Raw genomic sequence first — 14,245 nt, forward strand, 5'->3', positions numbered from 1 at the left:
CGGTCATAAACATGCTAGTAAACACAACTGCATGTACGGCTATTGCCTCAGGCTGACTGCACTCACACTAAGACAGTTAATGATGCAGAAAATTAAACGGGTACACCGGATATATGAGCCGCAGTAGTCTTTAACGAGAAGTTCTCCCACACAATTCATCAGCACACGTTATTTGAAACGGAAAAAGAAAGTTGGTAATCTTTAAAAAAGTAATAACTTTCTCCTTTGCTGAAATGACTTTTCTACTTAAATCACCTAAATTGCAATGTTAACCAAATAGCACATTTTAGGCTTCGTTTTCAGATAAATTGACCAATAACGGAGGAGGCGTTTATATAAAACAGCTTTTAATTGAAAAAAAATAAAAGTAAAAAAATTGAAACGTGTCAGTTTTGGTAGTACATTTCAATAACACGGATATTTTAGGGTGCGTAGTATGTGTTCCGACTGCAAGTATTAAAAACTCAACAATTAAAATAACAATGGCAGACAACAGGGCTATAGAAGAATGTGTCCATACGTAAGTGACATTGACTAGCCTCAAGTAATTACGGGATTTTTGGTTGTATTCATGAAGTGGTGTAATCACTTTGACAACCATATGATCATTTTAGTCAACACTGTGAATTTGCAAATTACAGACCGCATTCAAATGCTTTGTCTAATATATTAGGAAAAAGTTGTGTCTTCTTAATTGTGCTCCTAATGATATCTATGATTAACGCCAGTCAAGTTCCAGGCCCTTTCACAGCACTGAAACTGCATTTCTTACAACATTACACTGACATTTATGGACAATCAATGTCTGATCATTATAATTTATGGGCAGCACAGTGGCGCAGTGGGTAGCACAATCGCCTCACAGCAAGAATGTCACTGGTTCGAGCCTCATCTGGGTCAGTTGGCATTTCTGCGTAGAGTTTGCATGTGCCCCAGTTTCCCTCACAAGTCCAAAAAGATGTGGTATAGGTGAATTGGGTAAGCTAAATTGTCCGCAGTGTATGTGGGTGAATAAGTGTGTTTGGATGTTTCCCAATGATTGGTTGCAGCCGGAAGGGCATTTGCTGAGTAAAACATAAGGTCAATAAGTTGGCGGTTCATTCTGCTGTGGCGACCCCTGATTAATAAAGGGACTAAGCCGAAAAAAAGTTTTTTATGAATTATTATTATTATTCCTCTTTATTTGTTTATTTTTTTCAACTCAAACTTTTTATTTTTTAAACACAAAATATAAATGAAAAAATAAACAAATTAAAAATGAATAATTAATAATATAATTAATTTCTTGTGGAAAACCTGATGCGGCCCAGCCTTACCCAGACTCTGCCTCCAGCGGCCCCCAGGTAAATTGAGTTTGAGACCCCTGCTTTAAAAGTACATTTCACAACACATTTTGCTTGGTCCATTTGAACATCAGCAACTATAAAATGCTCAATTTCAGATGCCATAATCCATAGCAAGGTAACACCATGACAGAAGCAACAACGAACCAGAGTTAATTATTTGCTTTTAACAAAATAATGCATTGGATCTCCATGCACACAATACTCATTCATGTCAAAGTAGCGTTACTAAACGTACCTCAAAACGTTAAGTACCAACGTTTGATCGAAGATCCTCAGCTAACTTTGCAGAATGTCTACGATGTCCTTAAGTTGGCCTGATAGATGATCCGTAACCCAATGGAAAGACATAAGTGTGTAATCCAAAGACGTAAACACTGCAGTCCAATTTCATAGTAGCTGTAGCTAAAAACTGATGTAAACCCTATCAATAATCCACTTCCTTTCTTTGGGCGATGTTAAAGCTTCACACAGTTTCACTGTATGTAGATTAACAAACTTTCTTGTTAAATGTTTATGGTCAAGTCTACTATTTTAAGCTGCTAGAGGTGCTTGTAGTTGGATGTTTATGCTTGTATTACTGGTAACTGGAATGTGCACACAAGATTTTGCTCACTGTGATCAATTTACTATAAAATTACTGGTTTTGGTTTCCATCCAAGCAAACAGTCAACAAGTCCATCAGTCAGTCACCTTTAAAATGACTTAAACAGCATGGCAGTCAAAACATTACATGTGCGCCTTCCCACCAGAAACACCTGTCACCTGAACGAAAGTTCCCGCCCATATTTTGTGGACAATTAACTATGAGTGACCCCTACTGGACAAACATAACACACATAAAGTAAAACTATTATTAATTCTAAGTTTCTAAATATCTTTATTTTATTTTTAATACAGTTGTTATTTTACCATTTTTGTACTTTAACTTTTAAAAGCCATCTTTAATGTTTACATTTTATTTATGTTAACTTTATAGCCACAGTTCTTTATGCTGTAGTGATCCCTTATATAGAAGGGAAAGTAAGTGAGTGAGTGAGTGAACTTTATTTCAACTTGGTAAAAGTTTTAGGGGTTTTTGTTAGGTTTACTTTTGGTTTATACTAACACTTGGTGTATATGTGACAGAAAAAAAGTGCAAGTTTTATTGATTTCACAGTTAGTACTTGAACTCACAATCAAAATCCAACTGAACAAATAAAACCTGACCACTTAAAACAGCACGGGTATGAGGTAATACAACTAGCAACCATAGCAATGGTATGTAAAAAATAAAAGTCATATATCAAGGCTGTAGGTTTTCCATCCTCAAAAACAGCAGGTTTTTATTTTTTATTTGAGAAGATGCCAAAGGCAAAATCTTGTTTAATTCCATAAGGGGATTTTCTGTAGTTTAAGAGCACTATTTTACTCTCATACCTGCAATAGGCCCCTAGATGACATGGTATATAAGAAGAAAAAAAAACACATGTTCCCCAGCAGCAGTGTCTGTTTTCACCTCTGTCAAGCTCCGCTGGGCTCAACCTGAACTTCAGAAACACAGAAGGAAATATCTGCTGTTTTTTTTTTTATCTTTCTTGTCTTTTATCAGTAAAGATGAGTCTTGTCAGGGTCTATTTACAGTCTTCACTTTAGAGAAATGAGTGATTTTATTTAAACACACGTCGAATTACAGCATCATCAGTTTATTTGGAAATTAGATAATGATGAAATCGCAATCATACATGAGCAACATATACCTTAGGCGAAGGAATGAAACTATTTAAATATAAATATATATTCTGTTCATCAAGGCAACATTTATTAAATGCAAAAAAAAAAAAAAAAAGTTAAATTGTTTGTTAAATATTTATTTCATCTTTAAATAACTGGTTTCTTATTGTATGTAGTTTAAATTAAATTATTACTCCAGTCATTGCTTTTATTACTATTACCATTAATAATAATAATTATAATTATTAGAGTGATTTCAGAAGAATCATGTGAGTAATGAAGCTAAAAAATGATCTTTAAAATTACTGGAATTCATTCATTCATTTTCTTGTCGGCTTAGTCCCTTTATTAATCCGGTGGTCGCCACAGCGGAATGAACCGCCAACTTATCCAGCAAGTTTTTTACGCAGCGGATGCCCTTCCAGCCGCAACCCATCTCTGGGAAACATCCACACACACATTCATACACACACTCATACACTACGGCCTACCCAATTCACCTGTACCGCATGTCTTTGGACTGTGGGGGAAACCGGAGCACCCGGAGGAAACCCACGAGAAGGCAAGGAGAACATGCAAACTCCACACAGAAACGCCAACTGAGCCGAGGTTAAAATTACTGGAATAATATAATAAATTCAAGTATAAACTACTTTTGAACAGTTCTTTTATACTGCAATAACATTTCACAGTTTTGAAATTTGTATTGTATTTTTGATTAAAAAAAAGCAACCTTTGTTACTTTAAAACATTTAAAAATTATACTGACCCCAAACTTTTAACCTGTAGTGTGTATGTATGTATATATGAATGTACAAAAAAAAGTATAATTTTAATTTATATGACCGTTAACTTTAAAGTATATTTTAAATTGGTCACTTTTGCAAGAAGACCACAAATTTTTTTATTAAGTATTTATAAATACATTTTTAATGTCACTAGCATTAATGTATTTAAATTGTTATTTGATATTAAATTTAATTATATAAATATGTATTAAATAGCGAACTCATCATCACAGTGTAACATTAATATATTTATTAAACGTTTAATTTTCCCAGAGATGGGTTGCGGCTGGAAGGGCATCCGCTGCTTAAAAACTTGCTGGATAAGTTGGCGGTTCATTCCGCTGTGGCGACCCCGGATTAATAAAGGGACTAAGCCGACAAAAAAATGAATGAATGAATGAATGAATAAACGTTTCATTGTAAATTACATTCAAGTATATTTTAATTTACCATTAATGTCTGTCAGTACATCAAATCTAAACCATGTTTCAAAAGTACAAAGCTAATTAAATACAGTATTCATTCTAAATACAATGCATTTGCATTGAACTGCATTTCAATAAAGACCTATTCCACTTATTTATTCTACATGATTAATCTACATAACTACCGTACTTACTTTGCCATAGTGCAGTTTTGCTTCACATGGTCGTAAATTACAGATGATGTGATTATGATGTTCAAAATAAGAGAGAGAGATGGACATTTTCAGCAGTTGATTTGATCTGTGTGTGAGTGTTAGTGTGTAACACGGAGCGCAAATAACGTAAAATCCCATTATCGGAAATAACAAAAAAAGTTAGTCTATTGGGTTCATAAAATCTCAAGGCTTACACTGCATGACTTCACTACACAGTTCTCAGTGCTGAAAAAAAAAAACTACTGACGTCTCTTCTATGGATTTAGTTTTTTCAAGCTGGATTAATTAATAATTGACAAAAATAAAACAAGTGTAAATAAAGCGAGTGCTGTTTCCAAAACTGTGAAATGACTCTGCGCTGAAATATATCGTGCTGGATTGTCAGACAGAAGAAAAAAAAAAAAGATGTATTAATTGTCTTTCCTTTTCCTGCCAATTAGCACTTTTATTCAATCTGACAGCCACACGTTTGACAGTGAATAAATGAAAGCTAAACAAGGCATTAACCAATGTGCAGCAGCAGGTGTGATTTCACTTATTTCCGCTTATTTTGAATGATTTTTTTATATATTACTTTTGAAGTTGCCGAAACACAAATGCTAATATGATGTTGTCTCTCTTGTCAAGCTGTCATTTAATTCAAATATAGGTTGAACTTTTGCTGTGGATAAATATCTGGACCAAAAAAAAAAAAAAAAAATGCAGCTCTGTACAATTATGGATATGTGGAAGCATTCGTTTTAAAATGACCTGTGCGGCTTGGTGGCATAAAATGCTTGATTACATGAGTGGTATCCTTCTGATTAAAGTAAATACCACATAATTAAATATAATGAGCTGTCTATTTCAGGCAAAACACTATATATGTGAATCATTGTGGAAATGTCATGTTGTGTTGAGAAACATTTTGCTCTGCTATATTGTTATGTGGAATGTCTTACACTGACAAGCCTTGTGAAATGTAATTATACTTTCAACGTAAACTACTTATTTTGATATTTAATTATAGATGTGTGTATATTTACGTATATATATATATATATATATATATATATATATATATATATATATATATATACGGGGATACATTATTATTTACATATTTTAGTACAAATTTGTAAAGGAAAAGATTAAGTAGCCTTTTATACAATTGTACAATAAATCGAGGATCAAAATAAAAAGAAAAAGTCAATAAGCATGTTCCCACTGAAACTTATAAATAACATGCCAGCAATAGGTCAACTTTCTCTTGCCACACTCAAGACTTAAAACTGTGAGAAATTGGTTTTCAAAAATAAACCTACCCTGAGGGTTCTCACTGGAATAATAATAAAAAAAAGTGTGTCAGCTGGCCACAGCCTTCCCCATTTATCTTTCTTTCTTTCTTTCTTTCTTTCTTTCTTTCTTTCTTTCTTTCTTTCTTTCTTTCTTTCTTTCTTTCTTTCCTTCCTTCCTTCTTTCTTTGTTTCTTATATATTTTCTATTAGAGCACCTTGTACACTGTAAAAAAAAAAATTTGTTAATTAACAGTTTCCGTATTTTGTCACTCACATGCATTTTCCCTTTATTTACGGTTGTGAATTGCATTATGGGACCTTGATTTCTGCTCTGTAAGCTTTTGCTGTTAAAAATGTAACTCTAGAGTTTAACAAAGTGACTTTTATTTACATTTTAGTAGTTTAAAATAATATAATGTATATTAAATTATATATATACTCTCTCAAATACTCTCTCTCTCTCTCTCTCTCTCACTCTCTCTCTCTCTCTCTCTCTCTCTCTCTCTCTCTCTCTATATATATATATATATATATATATATATATATATATATATATATATATGAATGAGCAATTCCATGCAAATGTCAACCTTGCCATGAAAAATTTTGTTCTTATGAGAATATGGAGACTGTTTCTCCATTTTTTGTGTAGGCTTGTATTTTACAGTACTTTAGAAATTCTCAAAAACGTTTCTGTCAATGTTTTAAAACAATTATATTTTATTTACCAAAGTCACACAAGCGACAATTTCACATCGTGCACATCCATAACGAAGAGATGTCACATCCATAATGACACTTTTTCCTCATAAATGCAAAAATGTCAAATAAAATAGAATTAAGTCATTTTTTGTTCTACAGACGCACATATTTTATCCTTTTGCTTAGCATTGTTTCCTTTGGGTTGTGCAATTTCATTCACAGAATTTCTACTAAGTATGTTGTATACTGCAAACTTGCATACTTTTTGGTCACATCCATAACGCATGTTTATTTTTCTTATTTGAAGTACAAACATGTTTAAAGATTGATATTTTTCAGGTCCCTTAACTCTGTGGGTAGTTGTTTTGTAAAATATAAACAGATGTTTCAATATAATGTTAACATATCCTTCTATGTGAATTTATGTTTTGTTTTTTTACAGCAAATGCCACATCCATAACTCTGGAATTGCTCATATATATATATATATATATATATATATATATATATATATATATATATATATATATATATATATATATATATATATATATATATATATATATATATATATATATATATATACACTGGCAGTACTGGCAGTTTATTAAGGTTTTTGAACAGTAATATGCAACACCAACTCAATCAAAATATCACTTTAAACTTATAAACGTGTAAAAATTTTTATAAAAGTCACTTTTTCAAACTTTTCAAGGGTAAAAGTTGTTGGAAGAAAGATCAAGGCCTCATAATGCAATTTAAAAGCAGAAATAAATGGAAAAAAAAAATTGAAATAAAAGCATGAATCATAAAATATGTAAACTGCTAATTTACGGATAAAATCTTTTTCAATTACAATGTCGAGTTTTCAGTTTCAAGAAAAATATGCAGCTACATTTCACTCAACTAAAAAGCTACAGTAGAAACTGCAGAAACAGAGGTTGAAATATCCTCCATCATTCATACAGAGTTCATACATGATTGAGAGCTTCAGTGCCGAACTCAGACTGCACCGCTCACATGGTGCAAAACTTGCACAGCCCACAGATAAATAACAAGACGTGTTAACAATCTGGCATCCCTTTTTGCTAAACTGTATTTTATTTAGATTGTAAAAATATCCATAATTTAGCAGTTTTCCACATTTTGTGATTTACGTTTTTATTTTCACCATTTCTTTCTGTTTTTAAATTGCGTTATGGCTTCTTGATCTTTATTCCAACAACTTTTAACCTTAAAAAGTTTGAAAAAGTGACTTTTTTTTTTTTTTTACAGTTTTATTCATTTAAAGTGATGTATTGTCTGGGTTGGTGTTGTATATTACGCTACAAAAACCTTGTAATAAACTGCCAGTGCATTTTCTGTTTTTTACAGACTTATTCCTCTATATATCACTTCTTATACATTAAGTCATTTCCACTAAATTCACAGAATATCAATATCAAATATCAAGAAAAGTCACTTTGTTAAATTTGTAGTGTTTAATTTTCAACATCCAAAGTCGACAGAGCAGAAAACAAGCTCCCATAATGCAATTCACAACTGTAAACAAACAGAAAACTCTTGTGAATCACAAAATACACAAACTGTTAATTCACATTTATTTACACTGTACAGTGCATTGTGAAAATCTTATAAATAGCATTTGCTCAATAAAATCTAAATCATATGAGAGAAAGGTATTTATACCTTCGTAAATTTAAAGTGTTTCACATGCATTTAGCATTCACATCAATTCCACATTTAAAAAAAAAAAAAGAAACACTAGTTTGCCTGGCGAGACTGTCTCACCCCAGCACATGTAATTTAAACTGTGATGTAAGAGGCCGAGTCGAAGCGTCTTTAAATATGAAAAGCTACATCTGCATTAGAGCGCTGATGTTAACTGACAGGCCCTCTGTGTTTCTATGCTGATTATTATAAAAGAGAGACGAAGTGCGAGCGGCAACATGTCCTATTCTCAGCACCTGCTGCCACACACACTGCAACTCTCACTCATGATAAAAGGAAGAGAGACAGACAGAATCTGCATATCCCAAAAACCAGCATCAACCTTTATATATATATATATATATATATATATATATATATATATATATATTTTTTTTTTTTTTTTTGTATTTGGTTAATGGGGTTTAACCTATTTATCAGTGTTTTTTTTCTCAAGCTTCTAATTTTACTTTTTAATGTAGCTTTTCAAGACAAACAAGCAGGTTAGTAATTTAAGGTAACACATTTCTCTTGCATCCTTGGTGTCCTTCAGCTTTTGGATGCTGTGTTCATTTCAATGGACATCACATGTCAGGTTATGTTTTGTTACTTGTTCCAGGGCTTTTTACCAAATTTAAAGCCTGCTGGCCATGATAACGGTCATATGCCATCCAATCAAATGGCAGTAAAGCTCTGCCTGTTGCAGTTTGAGGACTAACAGTACGCTTGAAGAGAAGATTGAGAAACATCTGTTCCGAGTAACATTTTCAGTGGATTTATTCACATTTATTGATGTTTGCCAATATTCAATAGACAGTAGAGGGGAAAAGGATTGAATTACTAATTAAATTTTAAACAATATTGTAAAATTGCAAGTTTTAGATCAGACTTTTCTTCAAATATACAGCTGAAGCCAGAAGTATTAGCCCTCCTGTTAATTTTTTCCCAAATTTAACAGAGAGAAGATTTTTAAACTGATTTATTTCCCCTTTGTCATGATGACAGTAAATAATATTTGACTAGCTATTTTTCAAGACACTTCTATACAGCTTAAAGTGACATCTAAATGCTTAACTTGGTTACTAGGCAGGTTAGCGTAATTATCTAATTCACTTAGCGCATGTCTTTGAACTGTGGGGGGACAGGAGCAACCAGATGAAACTCACATAAACACTGAGAAAACATGCAAACTCTACACAGAAATGCCAACTGTCCAAGCCAGGACGCGAACTAGTGACCTTCTTGCTGTGACGCGACAGTGCTAACCATTAAAATAATTACCTAAACCTATTTATAAGCTGTTATTCTTAATTATTCTAGCTCTGTCACATTAGACTAATAATATAACGTGTGCTTGGAATAATTGAAATATTAGCTATCTATCAATCCCTAACGAAGGAGTCAAGGACTTTATTTCAGAAATTATTAACAAAAATCCTAGAATTCTCCAGCGGTGCATCGATGTGCACAAACAAAAGTGAAAGTGTAAAAAAACAATGTATATATTTTCGTGTTCCCTCCATTTTCTGTTTGTTCATTTTCTTCTCCCTAGTACTGACAGAGATTGACAAGATGCTCCTGTCAGGAAGAGGAAACAGTGTTGTGATGCCTTTAAAAGCTGAGACACCTTGCTGAGATTTTTGAGGTGTCCCAGGGTAGCTTCACTCTTGCCTCCCTAACGTCCCGCAGAGCTCCAAATGGGAAAAGGAATCCATAGCAATATTTGCTGCTGTGTCTGAAAATATCAGCGACTGCACGGAGAAAGAAAAAAAAAAAACATGTAACGAGAAATGAAAAATGTTTCTCTTCTTCTGTCTCCTGTGAACAACCCTCAACCTGTATGACAATGAATCAATACATATTTTCTTTCCTTCAGCTTTGAAAACAAGGAAAAGTGGGAGACAGGACATTCAGAGAAGGAAAACACACACACACACACACACACACACACACACACGATTTCATAATTAGAAGTGTTAATCATTCAATTTTAGCACAGTATGTTGTTTCCTCGCACACAAACATCTGATGATTTCTCACAATGTGAAAGTGTTTGTTTTCCATCTTTCACTTTAACACAGATATAAAAAGCACTATTTAACAAATAATAAAATATCAGAAACTGTAGCCTTTCACCCAAGACTGCTTGCAAAGTAGCGAAAGAAAGTATCTATGCTGAAACACATTTAATATGTTAAGAGAATCCTAGGGTAATTTCAAATGTGGTGTTAACAATGTGTAAACACTAGGGGCTCTATTTTAATGATCTAGGCGCAAAATCTAAAGCGCATGGTAGAAATGCATTAAGGGCATGTCCGAATACACTTTTGCTATTTATCAGACGGAAAAAATATCATTTGCACCGCAGCGCATGGTCTAACAGGGTTGTGCTCATTCTCTTAAGGAGTTATGGGTGTGTTTTGAGCATATTGTGCATTAAACCAATCAGAGTTCCATCTCCTGCTCCCTTTATGAGTCTCACGCCATCGTGCATTTGCTATTTACATGGCGGACTTTGTAAGTGGAAAAATTGAACGCTTCACTAGCGAGAAAAAAGATAAAAAGAGCATCTGCAGCAAGAGGATAAAGAATGAGCCTCCACTATTCGGCCTCTTTACTTTCTTTTTACTCTTTAATCCTTTACTTTTGTGGATAATGAAACGGTCCTGTATGCACTCCACTGAAGACAACAATTAGCCTACATATTTAATTCAGTTTGTTAAGCGCAAAGATTTGTTTTAAAACTATTTCTAAATTTAGTTCTACTCAATTAATAAATCGACAATATTAACGAAGTGTGGTCAAAATACTGAGTTATATTCAAACACACGTGCTATACCCCATAAGGTCCATAACCCGACAGGTGGACAAATCTAAGCTTGTTTTTATTAAAACAAATATTCATTCATTCATTCATTCATTCATTTTATTTTCGGCTTAGTCCCTTCATCAATCTGGGGTCGCCACAGCGGAATGAACCGCCAACTTATCCAGCACGTTTTTACTCAGCGGATAGCTTTCCAGCTGCAACCCATCTCTGGGAAAAATCCCCACACACACTCATTCATACACACACACACACACACACACACACACACACACACACACACACTCATTCATACACACACACACACACACACTTATACACTACGGACAATTTAGCCTACCCAATTCACCTGTACAGCATGTCTTTGGACTGTGGGGGAAACCGGAGCTCCCGGAGAAAACCCACGCGAATGCAGGAAGAACATGCAAACTCCACACAAAGAACACAGAGGCTCGAACTAGCGACCCAGTGAACTTCTTGCTTTAAGGCGACAGCACTACCTACTGTGCCACTGCGTTGCCTAAAACAAAAATAAATATGCATATAATAAATAATATTACTACTAATAATAACATTATACAAAAGCAAATTGTCATAAATAAACTGAAAAAGCCCCCGAAATGAAGAAGGCATGGAGGCAGTGGTTTATATATATATATATATGGAGAAAATAGTAATTTTTGCAATATTTAATACTGTACATCCAACTAATGCGCTCTGAGCTGGACAGCTTTCAGCTGCTCTATTGTGCATTCTATTTCAGTTTTTCAAAATAGCAATGCACTAACAAAGCACCTTAATGCATCTCTATTTTAGACTGGAACACATATGAGTCCACAAAGCAGCACAAATGGATTTGCTATTAGAACAACGCGGCGCAAAACAGGGAAATAAGGGTTGCGCTGGTCTAAAAATAGCAACACAGCACACCAAACACTGTGAAAAGAGGTGGAGCTAAACAAGATGATTAGAAAATAAAAAAGGCAAGTGATTAGTCCATATTTTAAATTTCTGTACATATGCCAAGCTTTGATCTTCAATTGGTCTCATGTGATGCGATGTCGCAGGTCAGAATTCACCAAGCTTGAACTTTGCAACGTAGCGAAATGTGAAACTTGGGGGCTTGCGATTCCGGTCTGTCCTATGCGCATGCCGTATACTCGAATCGAGTTTGCACTCCCACAAGGCTACGCAGGTGATAACGTGAGCTCGTCTACCAAAGGAGAAGACGAAGCCACGATGTCAAAGCAAATAAAACTTCATTTTTCTCCACTGCAAACACTTACTAGTCAGACAGAATTAAACTAAATACTATTTAGATATATAACAGAGGATATGCTGCTGTTCTCTCACATTGTCCCACAACAACATTAAAATAGTGTACATTAGTGTCCAATATTTTATCTTTATTTTAGAGTCATTTGACAAATTAGATTTGTTTTTAAGTGACGCAATAGTTACTTTCCCTGGTAATTAGTTACTTCTATAATTAAGTAATTCAGTTGCTATTTGTGAGAAGTAACAAGTAACTATAGCTAATTACTCTTTTAAAGTAACGTGCCGCAAGATTGTAATGTATTAGTTTTAAATGTAATTTTCCACAATACTGGTCACATCTGTACTGTCTCATGAATAAAACAGCTACTGACCAATCAGCATCAAGCAATGAAACTAACTGTATTCTTAGAAAGCAATAAGGTGCAATAAGTTGTTCTGTGTTATGAATTAATCTTGACAAAATTGCTTGCTAATCGTTTTATCTATGGATTGTTATTAACAACACAGCTTATTGCTTTTAGAAAATTATAAACATTCATCATAAAGATAAACGCCAAACATATGTACAATGATATGCTAGTGCATTTGAAGCAAATCAGTTTAAGATCTGAAGTCCACTAAATGTAATGTAATGTAATGTGTGTATTTATATAGCGCATTTATTGTGTATGGCCATACACCCAAAGCGCTTCACAATCATGAGGGGGGTCTCTCTACACCACCACCAGTGTGCAGCATCCACTTGGATGATGCGACGGCTGCCACAGGACAACGGCGCCAGTGCGCTCACCACACACCAGCTATTAGTGGAGAGGAGAGACAGTGATAGAGCCAATTCGGTGGAAGGGGATGATTGGGAGGCCATGATCGTAAGGGCCGATAGAGGGACTTTGGCCAGGACACCGGGGTTACACCCCTGCTCTTTCACGAGAAGTGCCATGGGATTTTTAATGACCACAGAGAGTCAGGACCTCGGTTTAACGTCTCATCCGAAAGACGGCGCCCACTGACAGTGTAGTGTCCCCTTCACTTTTACTGGGGCATTAGGACTCACACAGACCACAGGTTGAGCACCCCCTGCTGGCCTCACTAACACCACTTCCAACAGCAACCTAGTGTTCCCTAGTGGTCTCCCATCCAGGTACTGACCAGGCTCAGCCCTGCTTAGCTTCAGTGAGTAACCAGTCTTGGGCTGCAGGGTGACATGGCTGTTGTTTAAATACACCTTCAATAAAATTTTCACATCCACTTAAGCTGAGAGACAGTGTTCTGTTACACAAGCACGGTCACATCGAGGACACGCGTGCTCTATCATGTGCCAGACGAGATATCAACCATAATCCACTTTCTTTTCAGTTAATGACTCACTAAATAGTGACCCATGACATCAAGTCATTTTTCTTGCTTCTTATCTTTTCTATCTTACTCCAGGAAAGACAAGTCATCCTTAATTAAATGAAATGTCAAGTGCGGTCAGATCCCCACTGTTTTTTTTATTTTTTTTAATACAATCATGTCCTCTCAGAAAGCTTCTATTGAGAAGGAGGATGAAAAAATTATTTAAAGGGGACCTATTATGCCCATTATAGAATATGTAAAATAAGTCTGTGATGTCTCTAGAGTGCGTAAGTGACGTTGAAGCTCAAAATACCACACAAACAATGTTTTATAATTCTATGAAATTGCCCATTTTTGGCGTCGGTCACTTTAAGTTCCAATTATATTGTGCTCTTTTTTTAAAAGAGGGCGGAGCTACAAATGCCTATGGCTGCATCTCTATACCTTGTCCGCAAAGGATGCGAGGACAAAAGTCGGGTACATCTTCAAATGGATCGGCTGTGTACTTTATAACGTCTCTTTCCTCACCATGGTTTCATCGGTTTCGCAGTACATTAATAAAATGATTTAATTATATAAAGCACAGCCTAATAATTAATATTATATTAATATTATAAATTAATGTGTTT

At 34.6% G+C, this 14,245-nt stretch overlaps 1 long non-coding RNA gene across 3 annotated transcripts in view; it reads right to left on the reverse strand.

The window, feature by feature from the left end:
* Positions 1-14,245, reverse strand: part of LOC137489281 (uncharacterized) — a 380,491-nt gene that overhangs the window by 277,007 nt on the left and 89,239 nt on the right. The window contains exon 1 of one of the 3 annotated variants that reach the window (XR_011008686.2): positions 1,582-2,109. The exons of the other annotated variants lie outside the window; for them this stretch is intronic. This is a non-coding gene — a long non-coding RNA (uncharacterized lncRNA). Of the gene's footprint in view, positions 1-1,581; positions 2,110-14,245 lie in introns of those variants that run through there. 3 annotated transcript variants of the gene reach the window in all.

This window comes from Danio rerio, chromosome 24 (genome assembly GCF_049306965.1).
Source record: "Danio rerio strain Tuebingen ecotype United States chromosome 24, GRCz12tu, whole genome shotgun sequence".
In the NCBI taxonomy this organism is placed as follows: domain Eukaryota; kingdom Metazoa; phylum Chordata; class Actinopteri; order Cypriniformes; family Danionidae; genus Danio; species Danio rerio.